We start from the raw sequence: 12,128 nt of genomic DNA, 5'->3' as shown, positions 1-12,128 counted from the left end.
AAACACTTGTACGGGGGACCCATTAAATCTAAAGACTTGAAGGCCTAGAAAAATAAAGCTCCCACGTTAAACGGTGAGGAAATCCTCGCTTCCTATTGGCCGAAATAGGTCTTTTTTGAGTTTTGTGAAACAAACGTTTTGGCGAGGACACTTGGCAACGTAGTATTCGCTCATAGAAGTCCAAATTCAATTAGCAAATCATTAACCTACCATGTTAGGACTCTTTTTTCATGATATAATACTCATTTTTCAGTTATTTTAATATATATATATATATATATATATATATATATTGTTTTTTATCTCCAGGAGGCAGAATATCAGCCTCTTAGGACAAGTTTTTCTCCAGGAGGCAAAAGATTAGTCTCCTAGCTCAAGTTTTTCTCAGGAGGCAGAAGATCATCCTCTTAGTGAAGATTATCGACCACTCATTCATTTGAATGAGTATGTTGAGTGATTTCCGATGAATGAGTGCATGTCAATAGCATCACCTAATTTGATCAAATCTAGTGAAACTCATTCATATTGAATGAGAAACCTTGCTCCGTAGCCCTTGCTTTAATAAGGTGCTACTATGGAGTGAGAATGCTTGCTGGATTTGCTCAAATTAGGAGTGAGTGACGTCATTTAATATGAATGAGTATCACTGGATTTGCTCAAATTAGGTGCTACTATGAAGTCAGAATGCCTACTTATACACACTCATTGGATTGAATGAGTGGGTCAAAATGGATACTAAGTGGATTGGTTGGAGAAAATCACTGGTAAAGATATGCCACTCAAACCCGTTTTTAAAGTCTTATTAGTGTATATTTTTTAAAACACTTGTATGGGGGACCCATTAAATCTAAAGACTTAAAGGCCTAGACAAATAAAGCTCCCACGTTAAACGGTGAGGAAATCCTCGTTTCCTATTGGCCGAAATAGGTCTTTTTTTGAGTTTTGTGAAACGAGCGTTTTGGTGAGGATACTTGGCAACGTACTATTCGCTCATAGAAGTCCAAATTCAAGTAGTAAATCGTTAACCTACCATATTTGGACTCTTTTTTCATGGAAACCGACAACTTACCAAATTTATGGACTCTTTTTTCATAACAATAATAATATGGAATTGGTACTAATCCTTGGCCAACCACTTCAAAGACCGGGCACGCATTTAGATCTTGAATATATATAATTTAGAACATTATTTCCGATCAATGTGAGAGACTTACGATTCACAAGTATTAATTTGTTGTCCGCTTTAGTGTCCTCTCTTCGTTTTTTTCTTTCTTTCTTTTTTGTGGTCTCAAGAAGCTCAAGAAAGATGGATTATCGTGGAAATCCATGGGACAATATCGCACAGGTATAAACGTATAATGCCTTAACAGGTCTTCTCTGCATAAGCATCTCAAGGTGGATTATTTTTTCGTATATGGGCGTTTCTTTTAGTAAAGATATTTTCGATCAGTTGCTGATTGGGAAAGGTTATGCTACTATTTGGTTGAAGCATTAGGTATTAATCCATAGCAGTATTAAAGTCCACATGTTCATGGTTTACAATATTTGATTATGGTTCACGATATTCGTAGGAGTGTCCTTTGAAATGGGAAAAGTAGTCAAAAATATTGCAATAAATCTAACTGACATCGGGTTTAACTGGGTCAATCAATCGTCAAGCAACATGGTGAGGGTGGTGGAGTGTGACGCCCCAAATACTAAACCCGCTTAGCTAATAGGATTATAACCTAATTGCCAAACGAAGCATCAAATTAAGATTACCGATTTTGATAATCATAGTTACATGAGCTAATCCCAAAGGCAAACCCATACACTCTGGTATTATATAAATGAAAATTTCTCGAGTGATATGAATATAATAATGTGTTGTTTTACATATTAACAAAATATACATATACAAAAGCCAACATCTCTAATACGATAAAAGCATTAAGCCATAAAATGATTATCTTCGAGCGCACCTTTTCTTCTGATTACTGAAAACTGAAGCGGGAACGAATGAGCACATCATCCCAAAGGGGTGCCTAATGGAAACAAATAACTTTCAAGTATTCACTAATATGCTTCATAGTTCTAATAGAATATAAATCTAAAGAAACAAGAAGAAATTAATCATTCAGCTATTTATGCATCATGAAGCAAGCGTCACTCTAACCTCGCCAAACTCATTGGAGATGACGACGCGAGAGCAACCCTAATCAATAATAATAACATCGTCCATACAGAGTGCCCATACAAACCATGATTCGGAATATTACCATCAAGACCAGAAAGTTAGACAAACAAGTATAATATGCACAAGAGTGATTTCCCCAAAGTAAAATATTATATATAATTACGAAACGGGGAAGAAGCCTCCCTACTAGATACTATTAAAACGGGGAAGAATCTTCCCTACTATATATTATTTATATACTATCGAAACGGGGAAGAGTCCGCTATACTAATATATTGAAACGGGGAAGAAGCCGTCCTACTAAATAATATTAAAACGGGGAAGAAGCCGCCCTACTTAACTTAGCAAAGATTCGTGGGGAATCACAGACACTCCTTGCGGGGAAATCATACAATGCATATTACACGCACATCAAGGCACATATAAGCATTTACATAGATAGTAAAACACACAAACATGCCAAAAGTAATAAAGACTCATCATGCTCGCAATAGAAAGAATGCTTAATGATTACAAGAAGGTTACAGAGTTCCCACCTGATTCTGAAGGCAAACCACTCCTATATTGAGATCCCCAATCCACTGGTTCATCCTTTAGATCGATCGTTGTTAATGAAGGCTAACTGTTAATCACAAAAGCACTGTAAGAATTAGCTAAAAGGCTCATAAAAGGCCCATACAAGTCTAACTTATGGTTCTAAGCCCATTTATGACTTTACACCTTTTCATTCTCTATCTTTAGCATAGATAAGGTTTACTAAATGAATTGGGTTGGTTCTATAATCCATTAGATTAGTCTTAAGAAGATCTACAACTTTGTATAAGGAACCAAAAGCTAATTCAGACACCAAGGGGTCTAATTCATCAAAATAGGAAAACTAACTCTAAGCCCAAGTCCACTAAACCATCCCATTAACTTAAGGCCCGGTCCATCTGGGTCAAACTAACGGTCACTGACGGTCAAAGGATCCACTAACAGTCCACATCAGTCAAAGTCCAGTGTCAATGGTTCAACTCAGCCATATAAACTGATTCAAGTGAGTCGGCTAAGTCAGACAAACCGAGTCAGACAGAACAAGATCTAAGTCAGACATTTAGCTCAGCTAACAAAGAACAAAATAGAGCCAAACATTTTAATGCATAATCAAAACACAAAAACAACATATAATTTCTATCAACCTATTTCCCAGGCTTGAATCAAACTCCAACCATTACAATCTTCTCTAAGACATAACTTTCTTCATATTCATCAAACTTCTACCATAACCTCTTGTCAGTCCATTACAACTCATCTTTTTCTATTCAGTACCACAGTTCCCTAAATATCATCATATTTGCACCATCACCACAATGCATTTCATCTCCAACTGTAGCAAAAACTTAGCTTCAATTCTACATTCTTGCACTTCCAGTTCTGCCACCATTGCAACATCCTTCTATACAAGTTCTATGACAACAATATTCAGAACTGACTTGTCTCTACTCAACCCCACAGCACTACCAATTCATCCATCCTATAACTGAAACTACCTACAATTCAGTTCAACAACACCACAATTATAACCTCCCTTTCAATCACCATTGCATCTCCTATAATCAACAGCACTGACTTCCTCTTCTTTTTGCTTACCAACAGCTGATCAACAACAACACAAATTTTAACTCCAACTTTATTTCAATTCCACCATCTCAACTGCAACACTGAAATTTCAGCTTCAATCACTTCTTCATATCTTCATGTCTGTTACAACAACAACATCTCAGTAATATCACCAACAATTCAACTAGGCTCAACTCTTATCTGCCACCAATTCAGCTTCTAACATTCATTATCTAGCTGTAACCCATACCAGCTCTTCCTTGATTAACATTTGTAATCTTAGTATCATTATTATCAACATCAATATCACATTAGCTGAAACTAAGCAAAATTCTAATTATCCATCTGTACCATCTCAGCCTTCAGTTAGCACCACAACTCCTAATCAATACAACCAGCATCACCATCTCAGTTCACCACACCACTAATCTCAAAACACTAACAATCACATCACCACTAACTCATTTCATTCCCTGAAATCAGTTCTCTGTAATTCAACCCACAATCATCAACCCCATTGGAACAGCAACAACCCATCTTCATATCCTCTAACCTTAATTCGATTCACACCTCAATTCCACACAAAACCATCTTCTAAAATAAAAATCCTAACTTCTGATTCTTCTCTGCAAAACCTTGAATTGAAATCCCAACTTCAACCACCTCAATCTAATTCATCTTCTTCATCAGCAGAAACCGACTCAATCACCCTAATTCACAAGAACCCTAACTTCTGGTTGATTTAGGGAAGAACAGAAACCCTATCTTTCTATGGAATCGAAATTAAACTTCATAAATTCATCTACACATCAATTAACAAGAAACCCACTCTATAATCGATCAAAACAAACAATTTCATAAAGAAATTTCAATCAAAAAAGAAATCCTAACTCTGCTTACCAGAATTCTGCTTTTCCAGAACTCAAACGACAGCAGCAGCATCACCTTCACCCTCAACTCAACAACTACAAGCTTTCTAGGATCTAATTTCGAGAAACTCAAACTCGAACCACTGATGTTAAGTAAATGGCTCAGTCTTCCTAAGTGTCAGCTATCGGTTCATTTCAGTTCAGTCTTCCTCAAGACTAGCTACCAAGCTCGTTGAATGCATATAACTCGTTCCACTATTTGTTAGCTATTTTATCGGTTGTTAAACTCTATCTCTGTAACATCTTCAAGTATAAATAATGAATGAGTCTCCACAGTTCAGGTGTGGAAGATATTAACCAAAAACCTTGTTCTAACTTGGTATCAGCTTTTGATCCAAGCCACCTTCCGCTTATCAAACAAAAAAAAAAACACAAACAAAACAATTCAGTTCTGAACCATCAACAATGGCAGACACTACAACCTCCCTTAGACAAGTACAAATTCACCATCTGGTTACCTTGAAACACACCGAAACAAATCATCTGCTGTGGAAGGCTCAATTTAAACCTATTCTTAAGGGTCATGATCTCACTGGTTTCATTGATGGAACTAAACCAAAACCAGCAAAAACACTTCCAGATGGAGAAACCATAAATCCTAGTTTTGCTGCATATGAATCTCAAGACTCACTGATAGTCGGATGGCTGAATTCAACCTTGACTCCTGAAGTCTTGAGCACGGTAGCAAGACTAGACACTGCTAAAGAAATATGGGACAAGCTTGAATCAGAATATGCACCCAAAACCTTTGTTCATCAAATGAATCTCAAGAAGAAGCTTCACAACCTCTCAAAAGGTAATCAGACTCTGAAATCTTATTTATCTGAAGCTAAAACTCTCTTTGCTCAGTTAGCAGAATCAGGTTATACAGTATCTAGTGATGAAAAGAAGCAAGCCATCTGCAATGGCTTAAACCAAAGCTATGATCCGATTGTCACTTCTCTCACTACAATAGAGGGTATGGACATTGATATTTTTTACTCCCATCTTTTAACTTATGATATGAGGCTAGAATCACAGCTAGCCTTGCTGCAGTCACCAATAGCCAATGTTGCAGTGTCTACCTCAGCCACATCTGGCAATAGGCAGGACCAAAGAAGATATGCAGGTTCAACATCTCAGTATCAGCACAATCCAAATTTGTCATACAAGAGGAACAACAACAACAATAATGCACAGCGCAATAACCAGCAGCAGCCACAGAATGATGCCGGCACAGGACCAAAGTGCCAAATCTGCAAGAAAAGAAATCATCTTGCATACAAATGTTGGTTTCGTTATGAGAAACCTAATACCAATCAGCAGCGTCAACCAGCTGCTTACATTGCTTTACCTGGTGGCCACCATGACACACAATGGGTTACAGACACAGGAGCTACTAATCATCTGACAACAAACATGAGGAATCTGACTATTCCTCATGAGTATGATGGCACTGAACAAGTGCAAGTGGGTAATGGTAATTCATTGACTATTTCTCACGTTGGTAACAGTTCTTTCAAAAAAAACTCAAGATATTTTTATTTGAATAATGTTTTTCATGTGCCTGAAATCAAGTGTAATTTATTGTCAGTATCTAAATTCTGTAAGGACAATGCAGTCTTCTTTGAATTTCACACTTCCTTTTTTGTTGTGAAGGACAAGCACACGGGGCTTCCACTGCTGAGAGGACTTCAAAGGAATGGTCTGTATGTTCTAGATGGAGTCAGTTCGCTGAATTTTTCAATAAAACCACAGGCACATGTTGCTTCCAGTTTACCATTATGGCACCAGAGACTAGGTCATCCCATGTTGCGCACAGTCTCCAGAATATGCCAACAATTTTCTCTTCCTATTGCTAATAAAAACTTTGATTTTTGTCACTCTTGCCATATCAGTAAGAGCAAGAAATTGTCTTTTTCTCTTAGTTCAACTGTTTATAACAAGCCCTTAAGCTTGGTTGTTTCTGACATTTGGGTCTCTCTCACTTGTCAAGATCTGGTTTTCGTTATTTCCTATTGATAATGGATGTCTATTCTCATTTTACCTGGGTTTTCCCACTTGTGCAAAGGTCTGATGCTCTTAAAACTTTCATTATTTTTCACAAACAGGTTGAAAATCTAACTGACCACAAAATCAAAATATTTCAGTCAGATAATGCCTTAGAGTTTAAGAAGTTCACTCTTATCTCAATGAATCAGGCATTCAACATAGATTTTCGTGCCCTCACACGTCACCTCAAAATGGCCTGGCAGAACGTAGAATTCGTCATGTGACTGAATCTGGTTTAGCACTTTTGTTTCATGCACACATGCCTCGTTCCTTCTGGGCTGATGCCTTTACCACACTGTTTTTTGATCAACAGGCTCCCAAAGTCCAACTCAGAGTCTATAACTCCTTTAGAACTTCTTTTCAAAAGTCTCCAGACTACTCTTCCTTACGAGTTTTTGGTTGTCTAGCTTACCCCTGCCTTAGGCCTTATAATGCAAATAAACTTGAACCAAGGTCACTTCCATGTGTCTTCATAGGATATAGCAGTGCACACAAGGGTTATTTGTGTTTGCATCAGAAAACAAAACACTTTACATATCTCGTCATGTTAGGTTTGAAGAAACGGCATTTCCATTCAAGTCTTCTGGCAGCGCCACACTCCATTGTCTTGTTCAGGTAATGAGCCATCAAGCACTAGTGTTTTACTTTCTCCTCCTTTTAATCAATGTAACTCCCAAGTACATCAGGAGGCTGCTACATTATCTCCAATGGTTCTTGCTCCATCTCCAACTGCATCATATGCTCCAGATTCACCTGCTCTGGAGAATTCTCCTGCACAATCACAGGCTTTTGAACAGATTTCAGTTTCTGATTCAGAGTTATCTAACACTAGTGCAGCTTCATCAAGGGATATTTTCGGAACCGACAGTTGTGGCCCACCCTATGACGACTCGAGCTAAATCTGGTATTACGAAACCCATTCAGAAGCTATGTTTGACCGCAACGAAACATCCGCTATTGGACGAGGATTTCATGGAGCCGACTTGCTACTCTATGTCCCGCAAACATCCTAAATGGAGAAAAGATATGGACGTCCAGATTAATGCCCTGATTAAAAATGGTACATTCTCATTGGTGCCTTTAAAAGATGGTATGAATGTTGTAGGTTCGAAGTGGGTCTTTCGTGTAAAACAAAATCCTGATGGCAGTATAAGCCGTCTGGTTGCCAAAGGGTTCAATCAACAAGCCGGGATTGATTATGGTGAAACTTTCAGTCCCGTGATAAAACCATGTACTATACGTCTTGTCTTATCTATTGCTGTGATGCACGGTTGGCCACTAAAGAAATTGGATGTCGAGAATGCATTCCTTCATGGGACTTTGGAGGAGGAGGTTTACATGAAGCATCCTGCTGTGTATGTTGATCCAAAATATCCAAATCATGTCTGTAAGCTGCATAAATCTTTATATGGTCTCAAACAAGCCCCCCGTGCTTGGTTTTCAAGGCTAAGCAACTATCTGATAAAGCTTGGTTTCACAGGTTCTATTTCTGATATCTCATTGTTCATATTAAAAACTCCTGAGCATGTAACCTATGTTCTCATTTATGTGGATGACATCATTGTCACGGGTTCTAATGCCTTAAAGATACAACAGCTGATTGCGTCCCTTGGTTCTGAGTTTGCACTGAAGGATATGGGGGATTTATCATTCTTCTTGGGTGTTGAGGTCATCGGAAGTTCCAATTCCCTAATACTTACACAGAGAAAGTATGTAACTGATCTTTTGAGACGTACGAAAATGGATGGTGTGAAGCCTGTGTCCACTCCTCTTGCCGCTAATGAGAAAATTCAGCAAGGTGGTAGTGAGAGATTCAAGGATCCTACACTCTACCGTAGTGTAGTGGGTGCGCTGCAATATCTACATCTTACAAGACCTGACATTTCTGTTGCAGTAAACAAGGTGTGTCAGTATATGCATGACCCGTATATTGATCATTGGGATGTTGTCAAACGGATTCTCAGATATTTGAAAACCACTATAGACTATGGCCTTCATCTTGGTGGTTCTCGTGATTACTCTCTCCATGCGTATTCTGATGCAGACTGGGCTGGCAGTCTAGATGATCGACGTTCGACGAGTGGTTATTGTATTTATTTTGGTGGAAATCTTATCTCATGGAGTGCGAGGAAGCAGAAAACGGTCTCCAAGTCTAGTACAGAGGCAGAGTATCGAGGCATGGCTATTGCCACTTCAGAAGTTATCTGGATCCAATCTTTGCTTCAGGAACTTGGCTTCAACATTGCACCACCGTTGCTCTGGTGTGACAACCTAGGGGAAACATATCTTGCAGCAAATCCAGTTTTCCATGCCCGTACCAAACACATTGAGATTGATTACCATTTTGTCCGTGAAAGAGTTGCTAGCAAGCAGTTGCTAGTGAGGTTCATCAGCTCAAAGGATCAGTTGGCAGATATTTTCACCAAGGGCCTTTCTGCGCCGAGGTTTAATCTTTTGCGAGCCAAGTTGCACGTTCGTCAACTCACGTACAACTTGAGGGGTGGTGTTAAGCAAATGGCTCAGTCTTCCTAAGTGTCAGCTATCAGTTCAGTTCAGTTCAGTCTTCCTCAAGACTAGCTACCAAGATCGTTGAATGCATATAACTCGTTCCACTATTTGTTAGCTATTTTATCGGTTGTTAAACTCTATCTCTGTAACATCTTCAAGTATAAATAATGAATGAGTCTCCACAGTTTAGGTGTGGAAGATATTAACCAAAAACCTTGTTCTAACTAATGAGAATAAAATCGACCGAGAGGAAGAAAGAAGAAGAACAGGAGAAGCAAAGAAAGAAGAAAGGAAAGAGAAAAGAAAAGAGAAAATGATTTCTGATCGACACGCTTAGATGATGATATGGCAACTATATTTACCAAGGAACACAAGAAAGATAAGGGAAACCCCACTCGGTTTAGATACACAATGACTATTTTTCCCCTCGTATAACTCTGATGTTATCTTCTTCGTCTGGTACCCGAATGATACATTTGAGTAGTCCATTGCGCATAACTTTTCGAGATCTATTCGATAATACTATCTAGATTAATTTTAGATTAATCTCAATTAATTAACATTCGTGTTAATCTAATCGATTCATTAACGGCTAAATCGTCTCTTGATTACTGCTAGACCAGTCAAATAGTGTTGACGAGCTTGAGGGTCCTTGCATGGACGACCCCGAGAGAAGATGGAATTTGGTAGTGGGGATGGTGGTTAAGGTGTTGGAAGTGGTAGAGATGACTATACATGAGTATCGTCTGTGTTAGAGTTGATGTTGGCCATGGCCATAGGTCGGCCGTCGGTGTTTGGTGATGGTACATGATGAGCTGGTCTGTTGTGGTGGAAGCTTAAGTAGTTGAAATAAGGATTATTTTTTTATTTTTATTTCTTTACAAGTTTATATTCCAATAAGGGGCGGGATCCCTTAACAAAACGTTCTGAGAAAATATTATGACAAAATATCTCCACTATCCCTTTACATGTATCCGACGATATTCGAGTTTACTCATTTAACAACCATTATCTAGATTTTACTCAACCATTAAAAGGGCACAAATCTAATTTATTATTTAAAAGTGAAAAAAAATCTATGAGGAAGAATTGTCATGAAATCCAATTTTCAGGATTTTATATGAAACCTATTATTGGGGCTTTACTTTCCAATAAAGGGGTTTCACATGGATTCCTATTGACTAAAATATTGGTTATGGGGTGTCTTTGGGGCAATATCAAATGTCTAAATTATCCTCCATCTAAAATCAAAACCTAATTCTAATTCAAAATTTGCTTGATCTTTTTCTTCTTCTAACCGTAAATCTTATTTTTTTCTTTCTTCAGTTGATCATCTCATCATCTTTGACAATTCAAAAAATTTATGATATTAAAATCTAAACTAAAGATGCGAAAGATAATTAACAACATTCTCCGATCATAATCGTAAAATCATCATCCCCTGAATCTGTTACGATTGGGTTCGAAATTGATAAAACCTAACCGTAAATAATCATGTAACTCTAATACAAAATCAAACAAAATCAACCATAACCACTTTACGGTTGGGTTAGTTCTATCCGTAAAACATCATCAATCTTCGAAAATTTTCCAAGGCTTCTTTTACGTCTGGGTGCGAGTTTATTAGTTAGCCATAGTGGGGTTTAATAGTTGGGTTTTTTTGTTGCAGTACTTGTTAAGACACTAGCCATTGGAGGTCCAGTGGACGCTAACAAAATGTCTATATAGGGACGTTCGAATCATCTTCACGTTGTTTAAAGAAATCAATACTCAGAAAAAGATTGTAACTAGTGTAGTTTTGACTTTTCAAAACTACCAATCCAATAATAATCATAAGAAACAAAACCATATCCCAAGTTATCTTCGTTCCTAATTTGATCAGGTGGAAGAGAAGTTCCTTCCATTACCAAACCATGGATAGCAGCAACCAATAACTTTTCTTTTCTTCCGCCGATCACCATCACGATGATGGCAGCACCTGTACTAATACACCACATTCTATCATCTTCAACCACGCAATATGATGTGATTAAAGCTCAAAATATTCACCAAAATAATCATCACCGATTCACAATCATGAACAGTCACCAATGGTAATGACAGCGGCCAACCGAAACCAATACTTCACGTTGTTATTAGGTTCTTAAAAATCTTCTCTCTGGTCGGCATACAGTCTTGGGGTAGACCAATAAAAACAATTGTTGGCCATAAACTACAGAGGAAAAATATAGATGTAATCTTCTGCTGGCTAGGTTTGAATTCAACATTTAGCCGTAAATAATTTTCAAACCAGTTACGGCTAGGAGTTCTTCTTTTCCTAGCCGTATATGACAACAGAATCGGCTGGAAAATTGCTTTCGTTCCTAGCCGTAAAAGAAATCGCAATCTAAAGTAATTCAAGACAAGTAATCTAATATAAATCAGAGATTCAAGATCAATAATCTAACTTAACTGAATTTTGCTAACCTAATTAAATAATTATTATCATTAACGAAACAAAGGGTAGTTTAGCCATTATAAAAAATAATTGGATAATAGGGTTTTCTAGTTTACTTTCTAGTGACTTTATTTTGTCTTACATGCGAAGCCCCTCTATTGGAATGTGAAGCCCTAAGAACACACCAGTGGAAAATACCAGTTTCGTGACCGTCAAGGCAAGTGATACGAGTTAAATGACTCGGTTTAACGGTCGGGGAAAGGGTCGCTGTTTAAGCGTCTTTTTCATCTATAACGTGGCTGCGCCGGTCGCTGTGTATCTTATATCAACGACTGAGGACTAACGGTCAATAACTTATGACTGACCCGGGTCAGTCTTAGATATAAATCTTAATATAAAAAGAAGATTCAGATTGGCTGTCTGGCCTGATTGAATCTGACTAAATCTC

This window comes from Papaver somniferum, unplaced genomic scaffold (genome assembly GCF_003573695.1).
Source record: "Papaver somniferum cultivar HN1 unplaced genomic scaffold, ASM357369v1 unplaced-scaffold_10, whole genome shotgun sequence".
In the NCBI taxonomy this organism is placed as follows: Eukaryota; Viridiplantae; Streptophyta; class Magnoliopsida; order Ranunculales; family Papaveraceae; genus Papaver; species Papaver somniferum.
Note: the sequence above shows the minus strand (reverse complement) of the source record.